The sequence below is a fragment of the Oryza sativa genome, chromosome 9, assembly GCF_034140825.1.
Source record: "Oryza sativa Japonica Group chromosome 9, ASM3414082v1".
Classification (NCBI taxonomy): domain Eukaryota; kingdom Viridiplantae; phylum Streptophyta; class Magnoliopsida; order Poales; family Poaceae; genus Oryza; species Oryza sativa.
The window spans coordinates 13,444,928-13,457,396 of NC_089043.1; the positions used below are offsets into that span (position 1 = coordinate 13,444,928).

At 42.0% G+C, this 12,469-nt stretch overlaps 1 long non-coding RNA gene across 1 annotated transcript; it reads left to right on the forward strand.

Annotated features, from left to right (window-relative positions):
• The first annotated feature begins 252 nt into the window (after positions 1-252).
• LOC136351944 (uncharacterized) lies at positions 253-1,500 on the forward strand. The gene is made up of 2 exons (XR_010735271.1): positions 253-633; positions 743-1,500. It is a non-coding gene; the product is annotated as an uncharacterized lncRNA (long non-coding RNA).
• The last annotated feature ends 10,969 nt before the right edge of the window (positions 1,501-12,469 follow it).

The window sequence follows — 12,469 nt, forward strand, 5'->3', positions numbered from 1 at the left end:
TCACAAAAGTTTTTTAATAAGACAAACAGTCGTTAAAAAGTCAACAGTGTCTTCGAAATGGACGGAGTAATAAACCTATTGTTTTTCCCGTCAAAACGTGGCCTCTTTTGTGTTCATTGCCGTCCGATCTGCCGTGCAGTGCTTTGTTTCTTCTAAATGGGCCATCCAGCTCGTAGTCCTTTATAGTGCGTCCCACAGTGCATACTATTTTATAATGGGTCCCACCAGTATTTTCAATCTCCTTTCTTTCCTATCTGCTTCTTTCCCCTCTCTCTCTGCTCTCTGCGTCTCCCACAGGTAGCCAAGGAGCGGTGGCGATGGCGCCAGGAGACGGGGGAGGAGGGCCTAAACAGCGGCTGCCGCCCGGCTAGAGCGGCGGCGACGCTAGAGGCAGGTCGAGCGGAGGGGACGGCATCGGGCGACGGAGCGGCGCAAACGGCGGAGGCCACCCGGCTCGAGCGGCGGCGGCGGCGGAGGTGGGTCGAGTGGAGGCGACGACGCCGGGCAACAGGGCACCCCAAAGGGCGGCAGCCGCCCGGCTCGAGCGGCAGCGGCGCCAGAGGTGGGTCGAGTGGAGGCGACGGCGCTAGGTGACGGGGAGGCCCGAGCGAAGGACAGCGATGACGACGTCGGGTGGGCCTTCCTCCGTGCCGCCCCCTCTACGCTGGCTACCAGCGCCCAAAGCTCCATTTTCACCGCTATCTCCCTCCCCAACTTTGCCACTCTCCCTTCCCATCTACAGCTCGACAACACCGGCGGCGGCTCGACGACGGCCACTTCGTGCCCCTCCTGGCCAAATCCGGCCTTAAGGTCGCCAGATCTGGCCTTGGGTGGCGGCGGTGGTGGAGGCTCGACTGCAGGAGCATCAACTCAAAGGCGGCGGCGGCGGCTCGACTGCAGGAACAGCTCAACGACATCCATCCCGCGCCCCCTCCATGGAGTGGGCGGCCTCGACGACGGTGGCTGCAGATCGACAGCGTTCACACTCTCTCTCCCCTCTTCCCAGCCGCTGTGCCCAGCTTTTTCAGGCTTTTCAGTGGGAAGAACTAGTGACCAACATTTGCTACGCGTTCGTCATTGGACTCCGCTTGTGGTGGACGTGGCATACAATGTGCCCGTTTCTCATGCTGGGGCTGAACGCCACGGAGGCGCATTGTTAACTTCATATTTCTTAAGATGAAGTTAATATATAAACTTGCACAGATAATGCAAAATGTACTTATTTGTAAACTGCCAATAGAGATGTTGTTTGTACTTGACTAGAGTCATTAAAACAATACTAGGCAGAAAAAATACATATGTTAGTCTCTTTTCTTTCAACGGTTGATGTAGTTGAATAGGAGGATGTATTTGAGCACTCAATAACAGCTGCTTTGGCTAATTGGCTTCAGGCCGGCCTTCTTCATCATTTAAGTTCAAGCCAAGACAACAGCAGCTACATCGTTTGATGTACACTTCGGATAATCATGAATTCATGAGTGTATATCTTATTTTATTCCACACTTTATAACATTATTGGAAGTAATATTATTGCTAGCTAATGGAGGAGATGCATCATGTCATGCAACCTTCATATTCTGTGGTGCTGCTGATCACAATCTCTACTCACTGGCCCGTACAAGGCTTGCCGCAAAGGCCCTTCTATGCAACTGCAACTCAGGGCTACATTACCACCTGCTCATCACTTCGATATGGAAGGATTGCAGACCCTATTTCCTACCTTTTCCTAATGCTTTCCACTCCAAACCTTAAGACCACTGCCATCTTATAAAGTTAGATGAGATTCACTCACCTCTCTTGCAACCATGAATAAAAGACAAAGAGGAGCGCCAAGTGATGTTGATGAGGAATGATTTTGTCTTGGAAAAGACGAGGAAAAGGTTTGTGATAGATAAAAATGCTACCTGCTCTATAGTGTTTCCAGTGCCATCCAGCATGGAGGAGTAAGGAGTATCTAAGAGTCTCTGGATTCAGAACATGGGATGAATGGTGTTAGGCTGCCCTCGTGTGCATTATAGGGCCGAGGGTCTCAATTCTAAAAGCACTGAGGGAATTTTTTTCCTTTAAAACAGAGCATACGACTCAGGGACTTCAATGTCTGTATGGCGAAATAGATAGCAACTAGCCATATAAACAGTGTGCCAGTAATTTTTGCAATGTAGAAACAAGGGGGGAGTAATCTACCCTATAGTTCAACAAATACTTTCACTCATTCTTTCATTATTTCATTCATCACTCAAGGGTTTAGATCATCCGTGTAAAATCCAACGCATCAGATCATCTCCAACTCCCCACCTCTGCATCCCCCAGCCCCACGCACATCGATCTCCCCCTCATCCCGCAACCCGCGCGCCCTCTCACCTTCCTCGCTCCCTCCCTTAACCGCGTCGCAGCCCTAATCATCGCGCCCGCGATCTCCGCTCAAATCCCACAAGGCTGCCACCCCTTCCAGGCCGCTGTAGACCGGCGCCATCGCCCCCATCGCCGCCTCCGCTCCGATCCCCATATTGCGAGTCGGGCAACTCGCAAGCAGAGCATGGGAGGGGAGGGGAGGGGCGCCGTCGTCCCGCTGCAGACCGGCCCGTTCCTCGCGCTCTCCTCACTTGGCCCCCTCCATCCTCGACGCTGCCCCCTCCGCGGCTAGGAAGACGTCGCCACCACCACCTCCATCCGCGACGATGCCACAACCTCCGTCTGCACCGACCCCACGCTGCCCACGCTGCTGGTCCATCGTCCACGCGCCGCCGCCGCCGCTGCCGATCCTCCGTCCGAACGTCGCTGTCGCTGCCTCCACCGCCGTCCGCGTATCTCTACTGTTCTTGAGGGTTAGAAAAATCTTTCAATACATTTTAGTAGTTTTAGATGCTAAAATTCCAGAAGTTGAAGGCTTATCCATGCAGTTTTAGATTTGGTTGGTTGGAATTTGGATTCATTGAACATTCTTAAATTATGGCTTTTTTACCATCAAAACTTTACATTTTCCATATCGTCTTCGTCTGCTTGTAGACAAACAACTACTGAAGAAAATCTCATGCTTTTTATTAAACCAGCTAATGTGACAGTGTCGAGGGGGGTCTTGGCCTGATCCGTTGCTCATGGCCGGTAGGAGTGAGGAGTACACAGGCTTCCACATTACGAGGTAATCTGCATACATGATTCATGTGCCTGTTGGTTTCTCTATCTAAATGATAGTTCATTTTGGTATACCTCCATCATTCCAGGAAACTTCAATGCTCGAGTTGTCGAGCTAGGTTGGGGATATTTGATTCTTTAACCTGTATAGGATTTGGTAGCGTGCACTCAGCCCTTAGGACTTAACATGACAGTAAGTGGAAAAAAAGGAAAAACAGTGAGTTTTTGCATCAGGCTGGCTGAACTAAATGATTTTTATGTCCCTTTGGTAATGAAAAGAGATTTTTCTGTTGTATACCATCTCATATGCTCTTAAGATACATTTTGATTTACATAACAATTATGTTTCTATGTGAAAGAAACTAAATACTACCTCCGTTTTTAATAGATGACGCCGTTAACTTTTTCTCACATGTTTGACCATTTGTCTTATTCAGAAAAATTACGTAATTATAATTTATTTTGTTATGAGTTGTTTTATCACTCATAGTACTTTAAGTGTGATTTATATCTTATACATTTGCATAAAATATTTGAATAAGACGAATGGTAAAACATGTGAGAAAAAGTCAACGGTGTCATCTATTAAAAAACGGAGGGAGTATGTATTTGGTCATTTTGGTAACTGTTCGCTTAACTTGCATGGCATGTTGACTAAACCAGAATTGGCAACTGGAGGGGACAGTTGCAGTTCAGTGCCTGACTTGGCTGGCTGTAGCTAGGTACAAGTATTCATAGTCAACTAATAAACGGAATACATCTCCTCATGCTAATTGCAGGTCCTTTTCATGAAAGAACTTACTCAAGAACGAAATGAAATCAATCTGCATATAGTCAGTAGCAACTAAATTTACATTTTCTGTATGTAATTAATCATATATTGTTTGATGGGGAAACTTAGTGTAGGATTCATGGGCAATGGCTGAGTTCGACAATATGAGGGACTTATAATAGGTGTCTCCCCAAGATGAAAACTGAGCAAAATTTTGTAGTGCTTCTGTAATTAAAAATGCCAACTGATCTATTGATTATTTTTTAAAAAAAAAACTTTCCTATTGATTAATTAGTGGATATATTACCTTACTAACATTCTCTTTACCTTTATTATTTTTGACATAATCAATGAGAAGATATGTCTTGACATAATCAGAAGGGGCTGAGATTTCATGAGCAAACAATTAGATAATATTTTCTCAGCCCACGTTTTGTCCTATTCCCATGCTTCACTGCTTGCTCCACTCCTTTTATGACTTGGCAGGTACCATCTCATGAGGTTCGTGGTGGTTTTCAATTCTATTTATGTACAGGTGATCACTTTCTGAGCAATAAACATCATGATTTTCCTCCGTCAATGTTCATGTTACTTGCTGTTGGTATTGCTAACTAGACTCTGTTTAATAGAAATTTCTTCTGTTGTTTAGCTACCTTTGGTAGGGTTATTTCACTTCTGAAATTTATTCATTTATTTACCCTATATTTGCTATTTAGACAAAATAGCATGATCTCTCTTTTGTGTCACAAGTAATATCCCAGCCGTCAAGGTCTTTGATCTGTTAGTAATCCACGTCATGGCCTATATTACATGGCCACGGATCCTATGAGGTGGGCTGTATTACATTGCCACACATCCTATATTACATTGCCACTGGCAATGCAGCTTAACGGGATATGGGAATTAATCTGGGAATTTCACTGTAATTTACGCATCTCTGCATGTGGATTTACTGTTATGAAAGATGCTTGTGATTTTCTATACTGATTCGTTTAGTTGTTTCTCATATACAAGGGATAGGGTGATTGGGGAGCTGAAGCTGTGTCACCTTCTCTCCAGTTGTATCGAGAGATAAATTAGTGAGATAGGTACTGTCATTAAGAATTTTGCTATTTTGATGTCATGACCACTTATAAAGAGCATGTCATGTACTTGCCATTTCTTCTGTTGATGGTACATTTTTCAGTGTCATTTAACATTCAAGTACTTCCAAATTGATTCCTTCCTAGCTTCTGAACATACAAGACTCAGAGCTCATATTTCCAATTTGTTTGTATAATCAATATTTTTCAGCACCATGGATGCATATTTAGTGTTTTCTGCACTCCAATATGTAAATAAACTATATGGTGTTAGATATTACGATGGTGTTTAATATAGAGCACATGTTAATAAGCAATTGTGAGGTGGGCTTATCTATGCATATTTTATTAAGAATCTGTTACATGGTTGCCGGTGTGCTGTATAGTTCCTTTATTTTGATCTATATTTGTACCTAAATGGTGCATCTGGAAGTATTGTAAATATGAGTTGGATTACTGGCGGTGAGTTGGATGTAAATATGTTAATATATTTGATGTTCGGCATTAATTGATTTTGCTCACATGCACAGCACAGACCATATAAAAATAAATTTTTGCTAACATGAAATTTTAAAAATTATTAAAAGCAAATATAATTACACCGTAGCGTTTAGCACGGACATATTACTAGTATAAGTGGTGTAAGCAATCATGCTCCCTAATATAGCAACTAGCTCGTTATATGGGATACACCGTACGACATGACTTCAAGAATGTGATTGCTTACACCACTCATATGAATATGATGTTTTACATATACATATTCCCAAAGAGACAAACTTACAAACTTTTGTATTTAGAAATCATGAATTAATTATATTTCATCAACATTAAAAAATCATAATCTTTAACTTTAGGATTAAAAATTCATCACTGTTAAATAATATTAGATGATACTTCACTGTCATTTGATATTAGATGTTATATTTTCTTTACAGATCACAAACCAAGGTTAAACGTAAAGGATTGCATGGGTTGTGAAGTAGATTTCTTCGTTTAAAAAATTAATGGAATGAAGTTTAAATTACAAACATGCAATTAATCTGGAGTGCTTCGGTAGGGAAGTGTGCTCAATGGATGAGGCAATTAATCTGGAGGGGGAACTTGGGGAGGGAAGTGTGTTTCAATTACAGTTAATTTAGTTGTGAGCAAGTAGGTGTAAATTTTGATTTTATCTTCTAGTGAAGCATAAGGTGACAATATATTTGGAAAAATGTAGCTTTAGGTGATAAGTTTTAATTATTCTATTATGGAATATTAGTGATTATCATTTGTTGGAGGGATAGGTTCAGGGCCATATTACTCACCCCCGGATGCACAAAGCTCTAGAAATCGTGACAAAGCTTTGGACAAAGTATATAACAGAGACACAACATTCCTTTTACTTATATTTTGTATGTTCTATTGAACTACTTAGGCTTGCTTTAGTTTCCAACTTTTTCTTCAAACTTTCAACTTTTCCATCACATCAAAACTTTCCTACACACAAACTTCCAACTTTTCCGTCACATCATTCCAATTTTAATCAAACTTCAAATTTTGACGTAAACTAAACACACTAGTACAGATCCTTCTATCTGTGACGGGCTCTAATATGTTTAGAAATAGCGGGCCGTCACAAGGAAGTCATCTTAATCGGGCTGAAAAGTGCCCGATTGAGATATGGTCGCACAGACATGTTAGATGAGCATAAAACTTAAGCCCGTCACGGATGACACCTATCAGTGACGGGCCACAACTTTAGGCCCGATTGAGATAACATTCCATATCTCAACTTTAGACCATCATCTGTGACGGGCCACAACTTTAGACCCGTTTGAGATAATGAATGTTATCTCAAATGGGCTTCAAGTTGTGGCCCGTCACAATGACCATCATCTGTGATGTGCACCAACTTGAGGCCCGTTTGAGATAACAATTAGGCCCGTCACAGATGACTCATCGGTGACGGGCTATATACTTAATCTCTATCGGACATTAACTAAAGCCCGTCACCGATGACTACTTTTCCATTTTTCATATGAAATGTTTATATTTGTAAGTTGACTATAGCAAAATAATTTAGTGCAGTATAATAATTCATTTTATGAGTCAAAATAATTTTACGGATAGTAAATGATTTCAAATAGAAAAAATGTCAACAACAAAGTTGTATAACTTATCAATATTTACAACTTTTAGTTTGGTCATTTTTCAATATAACATTTTTTTTGAACAATTTGAATTTGAAAGTAAAAATATGACAACTTCAAACAATATTTTCAAATACTAAATGATTTCAATTGAAAAAGTCATCAACAGCAAAGTTGAATAACTCATTAAGATCTAAAACTTTTATTTTTGTTATTTCTTCATCCGACGAAATGTTAGTAATATTATTCACAAATTTTACATATAGGTGTTATAGTTTATAAAACCAGATAAGAGATATGTCAATTTTGTGAACAATGTTACTATCACTTTGTCGTATGAAGAAATGTCCAAAATAAAAGTTTTAGATATTGATGAGTTATTCAACTTTGTTGTTGATGACTTTTTTAGTTTATATCATTTAGTATTTGAAAATGTTGTTTGAATTTGTCATATTTTCAAATTCAAACTCAAACGGTTCAAAAAATGTTATATAGAAAAATGACCAAAATAAAAGTTATAGATTTTGATGAGTTATACAACTTTGTTGTTGATGATTTTTTCAGTTGATGTCGTTCACTGTTCTAAAATTCTATTTGAACTTTTCAAACTTCGAATTTCAAATTTCGAATTGTTTAAATAGAGTCAGATGGAGAAATGACCAAAATAAAAATTTTGCACCTCGATGAGTTCTACAACTTTGGTTCTGGTGACTTTTCCATTTGAAATCATTTAATAACCCTAATTTGACATCCTGGCCTAGGGCATAATAGGATTAATAGAATACTCATACCAACATGTTACTACTACTTTTCTAGAAGCCAATCTCCAAAGAACTTTGACATTAAGTGTGCTTGGTCTGGAGCAATTTCGGGCGTGGGTGCACACGAGTGAGGGCTAGCCAAAAAATAAAATTTATTTATTTTTGGATTACACTCATATGTGACGGGCATTAACTTATGCATAAGTTAATACTCATCACAGATGACTCATCTGTGACGGGCTATAATTAATGCCCGTCACAGATGACTTATCTGTGACGGGCTATAGTTAATGCCCGTCAAAGATAAGGGTTATCTGTGACAGGCGCTAGTTGTGGCCCGATTGAGATAGGTCATCTGTGACGGGCTATAGTTTGACTGGTCGTCTGGGTCAAAGCTATCGGTGACGGGCTTTACTTAGGGCCCGATTGAGATAGGATCATCCGTGACGACCGTTTGCCCGATTGAGATAGGTCTTCACATCAGTGACTTCTAGCCTGTGACGGACGCCATGCCTGATTGAGATGGGGCTTACCGCCCAATTGAGATGAGGGTATCCGTTCTAGTGACACATCCTTACTATCAAATCAATATGCAAGTTTGTTGTTCATAACGTTTCTTTTCTAGCACAAAAGATGATTGTCCTTTCTAGCACACTAACGTGTTTATCTTCCTCTGATCTCATATTCTCGATGTCAGAGTCAGTGGGAATACCGCACTTCTGTTCTTTTCCTGCCTGGGCTCCCACCTCCATCTCCCCATGTTTGAGGTCAAGATCCATGAGAGTCATCAGTTCACCCTCTTTATAATCAGACTCCTGAGATTCAGACTCAAACAGCTCAGGTTGAGAGAACTCACTCTCTCCTTTCCACCCAACTATAGCTTTATTTAGATCTCCCTCAGCTTTTTTGTCCCTTGGTCTTTGGTTACAACCCCTGTTACAAAACCGGCCCCGAAATCACATCGGAAACCAAACGCGAAAGAAATGCCATAGGCGATCCAAACACGATGACGACACCGAGGCATGATATTTGATAACGGAGTTCCGCCGTAGCCTACATCTCGGAAGCACTGATTATGGGCGCTCCTCCCCGATCCAGCATATACATCGTATCAGTGTTACAACTACTTACGGCCGGACGCTATGCTAAGTCACCATGCGGTTACAACAGGCACGCCTCTCTATTTATGAGAGATCCTAGGATAGAGTCTGACTCATACTCTAGTCCTAATACCTATTACAACTCCAAGTCCTAAACTGTAACCGACTACGTACACATATTCAACACAAACTCTAGCAACCCCTTTGCAATCCATAGCAGAGATAGTGCTACTACCAACACAACCTTTCCCTGGTCTGGTAGGTGGGGGTGCAGATTGCGCCCCTTTCATCTTTTCACTACCAGTATAGCTCTGACCAGGAGGCATTTTCTTGGGTTTTTTTTTTATCACCTGCGCTATCATCCCCCTTCTTATCCTTTTGCTTATCATCCTTCTTATCATCACCCAAGTCATCAACATCATCATCCCCATTCCCAGGATCAGAGTTACCATTCACACCTGTTGCTACATTAAATAACGAATCGTTGATCATTCATGAATGTTAGGAGTTTCCACCTCTCAGTCTTTATATCATTCATCTCCTCCAACAGTACTGCTCATTACCTCTGTCTACATCCCACTCCGTCCAAGAAAACAAACTAGGGAATGTGACGAGGGGCTATATCAAAACGGCAATACATCCTCTCCTTGGACATTAATGAAGAGCATAGTAGTGTTTTACCTCCTTAATCTGCCTTTGACTAGCTGAAAATACAGTTTTTTTACAGACGAAGGGAGGAGGCTGAATGTATCCTCTCTCTGGGCGTACGAGGCATTAGGAAAGCATAGGTAGTACTGTGCCAAGACCAAATGTAACCCTGGTGTTAAGAAGTGACGGCAAATTCTTAAGACACTGTATGTCAACTAGTGAATGGTTGTCAGATGGCTGCTGAAAGGCAACATTGCGTTCTAACCATGGCCAAGAGCTTCCCACATTGTCAGCTGTAACATCAAAATGTTTGATTGTTATTTTGTGATGAATAATTGGCATATGAAATTATTGGTTTTGATATTCAGAAATTATTGACGAAGTGGTTTTTTAAGGATAGTAAAGGACATTTCCCACCCCAAAACCTAGCCAACGAGGTGAGGGGCTCCCCCACTTATATATTAGGTCATTTACCCTTCCTTAACCAATGTAGGACTATTAAACAATCTCCCCCTTCACATTGGTGTTCCTTAGCTATTCCCCGCCCCTTCATCGTATCCCCATGGTTCCTCAAGCATACAGGCTCCGCAAGCACACACGGTCGGTCCATAAGGGCATCACACACTTTGCCCTCGGGTCGAAGGTTGAACAAGCCAGACTCTGATACCAATTGTAGAATCGTAAAGGGCTTTTCCCACCCCAAAAGCTAACAAATGAGGTGAGGGGCTCTCCCACTTATATATTAGGACCTTTACCCTTACACAACCAACGTGAAACACTTCACAGTTTTAGAGATGTGTGACTTTCAGATGACGAAAAAGAGATTGTTGACAGTGTAGTCTAGTCAAATGGGCAGGTGTTGCCGGTAAGACCGGCATATGTTGTGCGGTCAGACTGGCCAACCCGACGGTCTAACCATCCGATTTTGTCTCGGTTTCGATTTTGGATTGTTTCTTTGGATATCCGTGATTAAATCATGTTTATGATTTCCAAATGGATACTATGCGTATGTAATAGTATTGTGTATTAATGTTGAGTCAAGTTGGAGATAACTTGTGCTCGGATATGGTTTCTTTGTTGGTTCATATGTAGGTGAGTCTTGATGCTTCGGGAGAGCGTTGTCGGTGATGGATGGAGAGTCAACTTGGGAGAAGATGACGTCCGGACGATCAGGATAACATGCGGGATGCTTAGGCTAAAAATCAATGCACATGGTTCGTGAAGATTCCATATGGCATACGATGGAGATATTGTGTGCGTATTGGATGCGGAGTCGAATTTCGAAGGAGTCCGAATTTGGTATCATTGGAGTTAGTAAATATTGCTTCTTGTACGGGAAGGTTTCCTAGGGGATTAGGACTTTTGTGCAAGTTTGGTTCATAGCTTTTGGCTGCCTACCTCGGTTATAAATATAAAGGGAGGGTGTAGCCTCCCGATATCGATTTTAGAGATAGTTGAGTTTAGAGTGAAGTTAGGTTTTGAGTTTAATCGAGATTTTTTGTGAAGAGTGATGTTGTTGCACTTTATAAACATGAACAAAAATAATAAATTTTCAATCTACTATGAGAGAACTTTAATTTGTGTTTGCTCGGGTTCGGCAGTCCACCGGTAGGACACCGATGGTCAGACCGGCAGCAACGACGTTTACATCGGTGCATCGTGCGGTCAGACCCGAGTGACTACACCGGACAGACCGAAGCTCTTCGAGCGGTTAGATCGGCTACTCCGGTCAGACCGATCCCTATCGATTTATGGGGTAACTTTTAATTGCGCTAAAAGTTTTGTTTTTGGGTACTCCCTTGGTTGGCTTACTTCTGGCTGTGCGACACTACATCAACATCATTAGGATGTCGATGATAAAGGATAACTAGACTTTCAATCTAACTTTCTTCAGTTGGTGCTTTAACAAGTTTGTGGGGATGTTTGTTTTCCTGGGGTCATGTATAGATCATGCAATTTGTACCAGGCAGCTCCGTAGAATGGCTAAACTACTACTTTCAGCAAAGTATTGTTATACTTTGATTAACTAGTATTAATTGGTTGAGAGACCTGCAACTTAATAGCCCAAAGATAGCACCCTGCCAGGGTTAGTTACAAATCCATGTAAGTGTAGAATCGAAACACAAGAAATAAGCCAACCAGAGGGCCGGGTGAATGGTTGCTATACCCAAAAACCCAATTTTTTCGGAATTAAAAGTTACCCTCAAATTCGACGGATCGCGGTCTGACCAAAGTAGATGCGCCGGTCTGACTGCCTGGAAGCCGTCGGTCTGACCGGTATAGATCACTCGGTCTAACCACCAAAACCTGTCGCCACCTCCTGTCGCCGCTGCCGGTCTGATCACCGTTGATCCGCTGGTCTGACCGCCGCACTCTCAAAATAGATCACAACTTTATTACTTCTCTCTGTGTTTATAAAGTGCAACAACAGCACTCCTCATGAAAATCTCGACTAAACTCGAAATCCTAACTTCTTCACAATTCGATGCTCTCAAAAGCGATACCGGGAAGCCTCACACTCCCTCTCTATTTATACATGAGGTAGGCAGCCTAAAGTCACGAACCAAACTCATACTAGAAGTCCTAATCCACCTAGGAAATCTTCTCGTACAAGAAACAAACTTTACAAACAACAATCATACCAAATTTGGACTCCTTCCAAATTCGACTCCGCATCCCATACGCAGACAATACCTCCATCGTATGCCATATGGAATCTTCACCAACCACGTGCATTGAACTGTAGCCTAAGTATCCCGCATGATATCTGACCATCACGGACATCGCCTTATCCCCAAGTCGACTCCTGATCCATCACCGGCAATACTCTCCCGAGGCATCA